This window comes from Sciurus vulgaris (assembly GCF_902686455.1).
Source record: "Sciurus vulgaris genome assembly, chromosome: 16".
NCBI lineage: Eukaryota > Metazoa > Chordata > Mammalia > Rodentia > Sciuridae > Sciurus > Sciurus vulgaris.
The window spans coordinates 58,428,496-58,436,594 of NC_136477.1; positions in this window are offsets into that span (position 1 = coordinate 58,428,496).

Sequence of the window (8,099 nt, forward strand, 5' to 3'; positions counted from 1 at the left end):
AATCAAATTACAAATTCAGTTGAAAATTTTACCAGTAGATTAAATCACATAGAAGGCAGAACTCACAGCATTGAAGACAAAATATATAAACTTGAAAACTTAATAAAGGTATTAAGAAACCATACAAGAAATGTGCAATAAATCTAGGACAACATTAAGAGACCAAATCTAAGAATCATTCACATCAAAGAAGGACATGAGATGCAATAATAAAGGAATGAATAATTTTGCAGTGAAATAATTTCAGAAAATTTCCCAAATCTTGGGAATGAGAAGGATGTCCATTTACAGGAGTTATTCAGAACCCCAAATTTTAATAAACGAAAATGCCTCCACAATACCTTATAATTAAAATGCCTAATGTTAAGAACAGGAATAAAAAAATTTAATATTTACATTTTTAAATTTTATTTTTTCTAATTAGTTGTACATGACAGTAGAATGCATCTTCACATTTTGAAAAATCATAAATAAATGGAGCGTAATCTCTCATTTTGCTGATTATAAAAATTTTTGAAGACTCATAGCAAAATGTCTCAACAACACATTAAGGAAATTGTACATCATGATCAAGCTGGTTTCATTACAGAGGTTCAAAGTGGTTCAACATGTAAATCAAACAATATAATTCAGCACATAAATAGAATTCAGGACAAAATCACATGATCACTTCAATAGATGCAGAAAAAGCCTTCCATAAAATTCATCACTCATTCATGCTAAAAACACTGGAGAAACCAGGGATAGAAAGAATTTACCCCGACACCATAAAGGATATATATTACAAAACCAAAGTCAATGTCATATTGAATGGGGAAAAATTAAAAGCATTTCCTTTAAAATCAGGAACAAGACAAGGATGTCCATTCTTCCCACTCCTATTTAATACAGTACTTGAAATTTTGACCTGAGCAATTAACCAAGAGAAAAATAAAATAAAATAAATACAGACAAATCAAAAAGGAAATTTTCAAATTATCACTGCTTACAGAGGATCTGATCTATACTTAGAGGATCCAAAAAAAACTCCACCACTCTAGAGATGATAAATTCAGCAAAATAGCAGGATACAAAATCAACATACAAAATCTATACACTAATAATGAACCCATTGAAAATCAGGAAAACAATTCCAACCGCAAGCCTCAAAAAATATACCTAAGAATAAATCTAACCAAGATATGGGAAATACTTATACAATGAAAATTACAGAGCACTGAAGAAAGAAATTCAAGACAACACTAGAAGATGGTAAGACCAGCCATTTTCATAGATGGCAGCATTAATATTTTGAAAACAATCCTATTTCCAAAAGTGAACTATAGATCGAACGTAATCCCCTCAAAATACCAGTGACATTCTTCATGGAACTAGGAAAAAAGATCCTAAAATTCATGTGGCAGAATAAAAGACCCACAAAAGTCAAAGCAATGCTGAGTGAAAACCTCATATTGGAGGCATCACAATACTGAATTTCAAATTATAGTGCAGAGTTATAATAATCAGAACTGTAAGGCATTGGCGCAGAAACAGACACACAGACCAATGGAAGTAAAGACACAGAGACAAATCCACTTATCTACAGTCATCTGATCCTTGACAAAGGCACCAAAATATATTTGGAGAAAAGACAACCTTTTAAAGAAGTTGTTTTACTCAGCTTTTTCACTGCTGTGACTAAAAGACCTGACAAGTACAATTGTAGAGGAGGAAAAGTTTATCTGGGGCTCACAGTTTCAGAGATCTGAGTCCATAGTCAGCAGGCTCCATTCCTTGGGGCTCAAGTGAGGCAGAAATCATGGTGGAAGAGTGTGGTGGATGGAAGCAGCTCACATGGTGATCAGGAAGCAGAGAGAGACTCCACTGTCCAGATACAAATATGTACCCAAAGCCACGCCCCAAAGCCACGCCCCCAGTGCCCACCTCCTCCAGCCACACCCACCTGCCTCCAGTCACCACTCAGCTAATCCCATCAGGGATTCATTCACTGACTGGGTTAAGGCTCTCACAACCCAGTCATTTCTCCTCTGAACCTTCTTGCATTGCCTCACACGTGAGCTTTTGGGGGACTCCACATCTAAACCATAACACAAGTGGTGCTGGGAAAACTGGTTATCCATATGTAGAAGAATAAAACAGATTCCTATCTCTCACCTTCCACGAAAGGCATCATCTCAAAATGGATCAAAGACCAGAAACTGCAACTGCTAAAAGAAGGCACAGGAATAGCAGTCCAACATACAGGCACAGGCAATGACTTCTTCATTAGGACTCCTAAAAGTTGGGAAACAATACCAAGAATACAACGCTTCTGCAGCTGGGTGTGTTGGCACCCACCTGTAATCCCAGCTACTCGAGAGGCTAAGGCAGAATTGCAAGTTTGAGGCCAGCCTCAGCAATTTAGTGAAACCCTGACTTAAGAAAACAAAATTTTAAAGGGGTTGGGGATGTAGGTCAGTGGTAGAGCACCCCTGGGTTCAATCTCTAGTATGGCAATAAATAAATTAATAACAATTAAAAATCAGAAGCCATAAGCTTCACAGTATTATTCAAAAAAAAAATGCAGGTATTCCTCAGGGAAGTGAGGGCCTGCTCACTTGAAGATTATTAAGTATATCTTTCTGGATCATCTAGGTTTCTTGGAGGGTCATGAAAAGAAAGAGCCAGGGGGTCATCTCTGAAGGAAGCACATACCACTTGCACTTTGGCCTGGTTGGTGTTGGGGGGTAGCTCTGCCCTCTTGTACTGCTTTCCTGTGACATCTATAAGAATCCCAGTGCTGTGTGGGATGCAGGTGGAGTCTGCTCCAGCAGACTTAAGGAAATACCCAGACTTCAAAGGTTCTCGATAGCCCTGCTTTGCTCTGTCCCTCCTTCAGGTGACCCTGAATGCAAACTGCTTCTTTAGACAGGGAGAGGCGGCAGGCTAGAATAGGAGAAGCCCCTGGAGTCAGGAGACCTGGACTTGGGTCCCTGCCCTGACAACATAACCCTCACCAAGTCATACAGCCACTTGAACGGGTTTCCCCATCTGGGAACTAAGATGAGAGTTAGGACTGTGCTTTAGCACCACTGTGCTTAGATTTTAAATAGACCTGACTTTAAAACCCCACTCCAATGCCCACATCTTTGGGCAGACTGTTCAACTTGTATGTGTCTCAGTATTTTGAACATGTAAGAAAAAATTCCTAATATGAAGTTAAAGCATACTATCCTAAGGGGGAATTCTGTATGAACAAAATTGCTTGTCTACTCACTAGTTCAACCATTGCATAGATCTTCCACCAAATTTAACTGGATAATCGATTTAAAATTTAAGCTATATGGCACCTGCAAAATTCATTTTGGAAAGTGCTAATGAGCAACTCAAAGAGAAAATTCCCGATCTTCCCACGCATCTGAAATTAAGGATCGAGAAGGGCATGAAACTGTTGAGTCTGAGGACATGTCTTAGGAAGCAAAATTATGCCGAATCAGAAAGCAAGAACGATACCAAAGAATGGTGGAGTATCCATGAGTCTCTCTGAATCAAATTCTCCAGGGCAGACTCTCCTGAAAGCAGATACTGATTTTGTGATTGTGTTGCTTCACATATGGGCACCTCTGCATGACATGTTCCTGGCTAAGAAGTGACCATGGGAGAAATATTTACTGAGCATTTACTGTGCTCCACACACTGTACTGAGCTCTTTCTATGTAATACAGCTTTTATTCTTCTCCATCCCTGGAGGTGGCTAGTCATTACTCATCGTTTGCAGAGGAGAAATGGCATCAGGGCCTTATTAATGGAATCCTAGGGAGAATAGGTAGTAGATGAAATAAGTCCCTTAGCGCAGTTAGTTATACAAATTACCTAGCACTTTGCTTGGAAGCTAGCAACGATTGTTACTGAAGTTGGTTGGTAAGCAACTTATTCTAACACCACAAGAGAAGTACAGCGTAGCTTTCTGTACAGAGGGGCTGGGCTGGTCTTTTGAGCTGACACCTGCAGAATAATAAGGATATTCCTATGAGAACAAGAGGGTCAAGGTCTGCGTAAGGTTGGATACTAGAGAAGCACACCGCCAGAAGCAAAAATAGAGTCACAAGAGTACAGGACAGTTTGGGGAACTGCAGGTGGTCCCAGGTCGCTAGCACAGAGTACATCAGGGAGGAACAGCAGGTGACCAGCCTGGGATATCTGCCAGTCTCCCAGGCAGGGCTAGTCGGGAAGAATCTAAAATCTGTCTTGTGGGCCACAGGTCTCAAAGTGGTGGCCCTCTGGCCACATCTGGCCACCATATCTTTTATTTAAGCTACCCAAATTTCTTTTCTTTGGCAATTCAAATTATTTATCACTATTTTTAAATCTGCTACTTTTATCTAAATGTACCAATTTTTAGATATGATTTTTCATATTTTATTAGTGCATTGTAGTCATGCACCAGAGTGGGGTTCATTTTGTCAGTTTATAAATGCGTATGACATGATTTGCTCCATTTCGGTCCTTAGTACTTTATCCTATTCACCTTCCTCTACTTCCTTACTCTATTGTTCTTCCTTCTATTATTTTTTTAATTGGTATATGATCATATATAAAAGTGAAATTTTTTATTTTTTAATTAATTTATATTTTATTTTTTGCAGGCTGCATTGAGAGTCATTGTACACAAATGGGATAGAATTTTTCATTTCTATGGCTGTGCATGATGTAGATTCACACCAATCGTGTAATCTTACATGTACAAATGAAGTCTGTCTCAGTCCATCATCTTTCATACCCCTGCCCCCTCCTCCCTCTCATTTCCCTGTACATAATGTAAAGTTTTTCCATTCTTCTTTTACACCCAACCACCCCCACCCCTATTATGTATCATCCTCAAAAATTTGGAATGGACCCACCTTTTGACCTAGTTTTCTCACTCCTTGGTTTATACCCAAAGGACTTAAAACTACTATGCTACAGTACCACAGCCACCTCAGTGTTTATAGCAGCTCAATTCACAATAGCTAGATTGTGGAACCAACCTAGATGCCCTTCAACAGATGAATGGATAAAGAAACTGTGGTATATATACACAGTGGAATATTATTCAGCCATAAAGAATAATATTATGGCATTTGCAGATAAATGGATGGAATTGGAGAATATCATGCTAAATGAAATAAGCCAAGTCCAATAAACCAAAGGCCAAATGTTTTCCCTGATAAGTGGATGATGACATTTATTTTGATCAATTCATATATGCTCATAGCATAATTTGGTCAATGTCATTCTGTATTTAGCCATGTTTCGACAAGACGAGATCATCTGGGGCTGAAGAGCTATCCCCCACCATAAGCCAGCTTGCTGCAGTTCCACCTCACACACACCTTTTGTGTTATGACACTCAGGAAAATCATTTCATTCACATTACCTATTGATTTCCTGTAGGCATGAAGACTGGCAATGATGAGTGTTGGCTAGTGGAGTAATTAAAGGTCATTTAAGAGTTATTATGTACTAGCTGCCCACCTCTCTACTGGAGACAAAGAATTGTATCAATTGATACAATCTGTTCCTTGAAGTAACAGAAACTCTTGTGCTATGCTGGCTAATATGGTAGCCACTTACCACATGTGGTTATTTAAAATGAAATTTAAAGTTAAAATGTATGTTGCACTGAATTCTTTGTGGCATGAGTTAGTTTGACTAGATCTCCTGTTGTCACAATATATCGGTCATAATTTAAATGGTCAGCAATTTCCAAATGTCATTTCTCAGGGCTGGTGCTTTCTGTAGTGTCTCCAGGTATTCTATAGAAAGATAACAGCATTAGGAAACTTTGGCAAAGATCAGAGTGTAGTTAGCCACACAATTGAACAGTGCTCAGCATGACCTTGAAGCACACCCATAGACCCCACTGCAGAAAATTTTGAAAAAGAGCATGGCCTAGTGTGGCGCCAGGGAGATTTTAACCATACTCAGCCCAGGCTCAAAGCTCATCTCAAGGACCCGCATTGGCAAGGAATTATAGGAACATCAATTGTGCATTTCTACTGAGCAAAGCAATGGGTCTCATCCATAGCAATCAGCGACCTCTTTAACCTCAGAGTCTCCTTTACAGCACTGTCCAGCTACTGAACTTAAACAGTAGTTGGCCCCTGAATATATCTTGTGGCCTAACCTGATGTGAGGTGACACGGTGCCGATCTAGCAGCTCAGCATGACTGCAGGGTTCAGTCAGTGGTCTTAGTAGATAGCTGAATCAGGTCAGCTGCTCCACTCAAAACAGAACAAAAGCAGCTAGAGAACTCAAGAAAAGCTCTACCTACCCAGATCAATTCCATCTGACCCATCTTGAATCAAAAGCTAGACCAAATAACAAAGGCCTGTCCCTTCCAGAAAACACCTGTACAAACTGGGAAAGGTGGCTGTCAACTCAAACACACAACCCCGGGATGGCAAAGACCAAGAAAACCATGACACCCCCAAAAGAATCCAGCCAAGCTCCAAAGATGGAACCTAAAGAAAGAGAGATCCATGAAATAACAAAGAATTCAGAATAATCCTCCTCAAGAAGATTCGTGAACTAGAAGACACTGATCTGGGCAAAGATTTTTTTTTACATTTGACCCCCAAATGCTCAGGCAGTAAAAGCAAAAATAGAGAAATGAAATTGCATAGAAATAAAAGGCTTCTGCTGACAGCAAAACAATAAAAAAAAAAAATAGAACAAAGAAACAACCCAAGATTGGTAGAGAATATTTGCAAGCCAAACACCTGATAGAAGATTAGTACCGAAAATAGATAAGAAACTCAGACAACTCTATGAAAACAAATTTTAAAAAGGGCAAGAATAGATATTTCTCAAAAGAAGAAATGCAGATGACCAATAGATATTGCTAAGGCCCAACATCAGCAATCATTAGGGAAACGCAGACTAAAACCACAGCAAGATATCATCTAATACCTGCAAGAATTGTTATAAAAAAATGAATGATAACAATCGTTGGTGAACTTGTGGGAAAGAAGAAAGTTTTGCACATAGTTGGGGGATGTACATGAGTATACCTATTATGGAAAATGGTATAGAGTTTCCTCAAAAAACTAAAAATAGAATTATCATATGATCCAACAATCCTACTTTTGCTTATTTACCCCAAATGATTTGAAATCACTACATTGAAGAAGTATGTGATATCATTTTCATGGCAGCATTATTCCCAATAGCCAAGTTATGGAATCAACTTAAGTGTTCATCAACAGATCAATGAATACAAATATATATATCTGATGGAATACTATTCAGCCTTGAAAAAGAAAGACATTTTGTCATTTGCAGCAACACAGATGGAATCGAAGAATATTATGCTAAGTAAAATAAGGCAGGCATGAAACACAAATGTGGCACATTGTCACTGAATTGTGGAACATAAACCAATTGAAGTCAAAGAAGCAGAGAATAAATAGGTAATTAGCAGAGGCTGAAGCAGGTGGAAGAAAGAGATGCCAAAGGGGACGAAGTCTAAATTTTGAGGAATAAGGTATTTTCCTTTGATTTATATTGCTGAGTGTGACAAGTGGAGTAAAATGTAATGTATTATACATTTCAAATTCCAAATATTCTCAACACACAAATATAAGTATTTGAGGTGATGGATATGTTAAATAGCTGGATTGAGTTAGCAATTAAAATCAATTAACATTGTATTCATAAATCACTGCATTGCTTTGATGCCCCATGAATATATACTACCATAATTTGTCAAATTACAATTAAAAATAAAATTTTTAAAAAGATACCAGCATTGACATTTTCCCCTAGTTTTTCTAAGATGTGTGTGCACACACAAACATGCATATGTATATCATAATAAATAGAGGAAACTAGGGAAATAGTGGGGTATTCCCAAGACCAAAAGGAAATAAGAGGCTGAACCTAATTCACCAGTGCATAATATTAATGTATGCATTGATCCTTTTTTTATATATATACTGGAGATTGAACCCAGGAGTGCTTGCTCACTAAGCCACATTCCCATATATTTTTTTAATTTTTTAATTTTTTTTTTGAGACAGGGTCTCACTAAGTTTCTAAGGCTGACTTTGAACTAGAGATCCTCCTGCCTCAGCCTCCC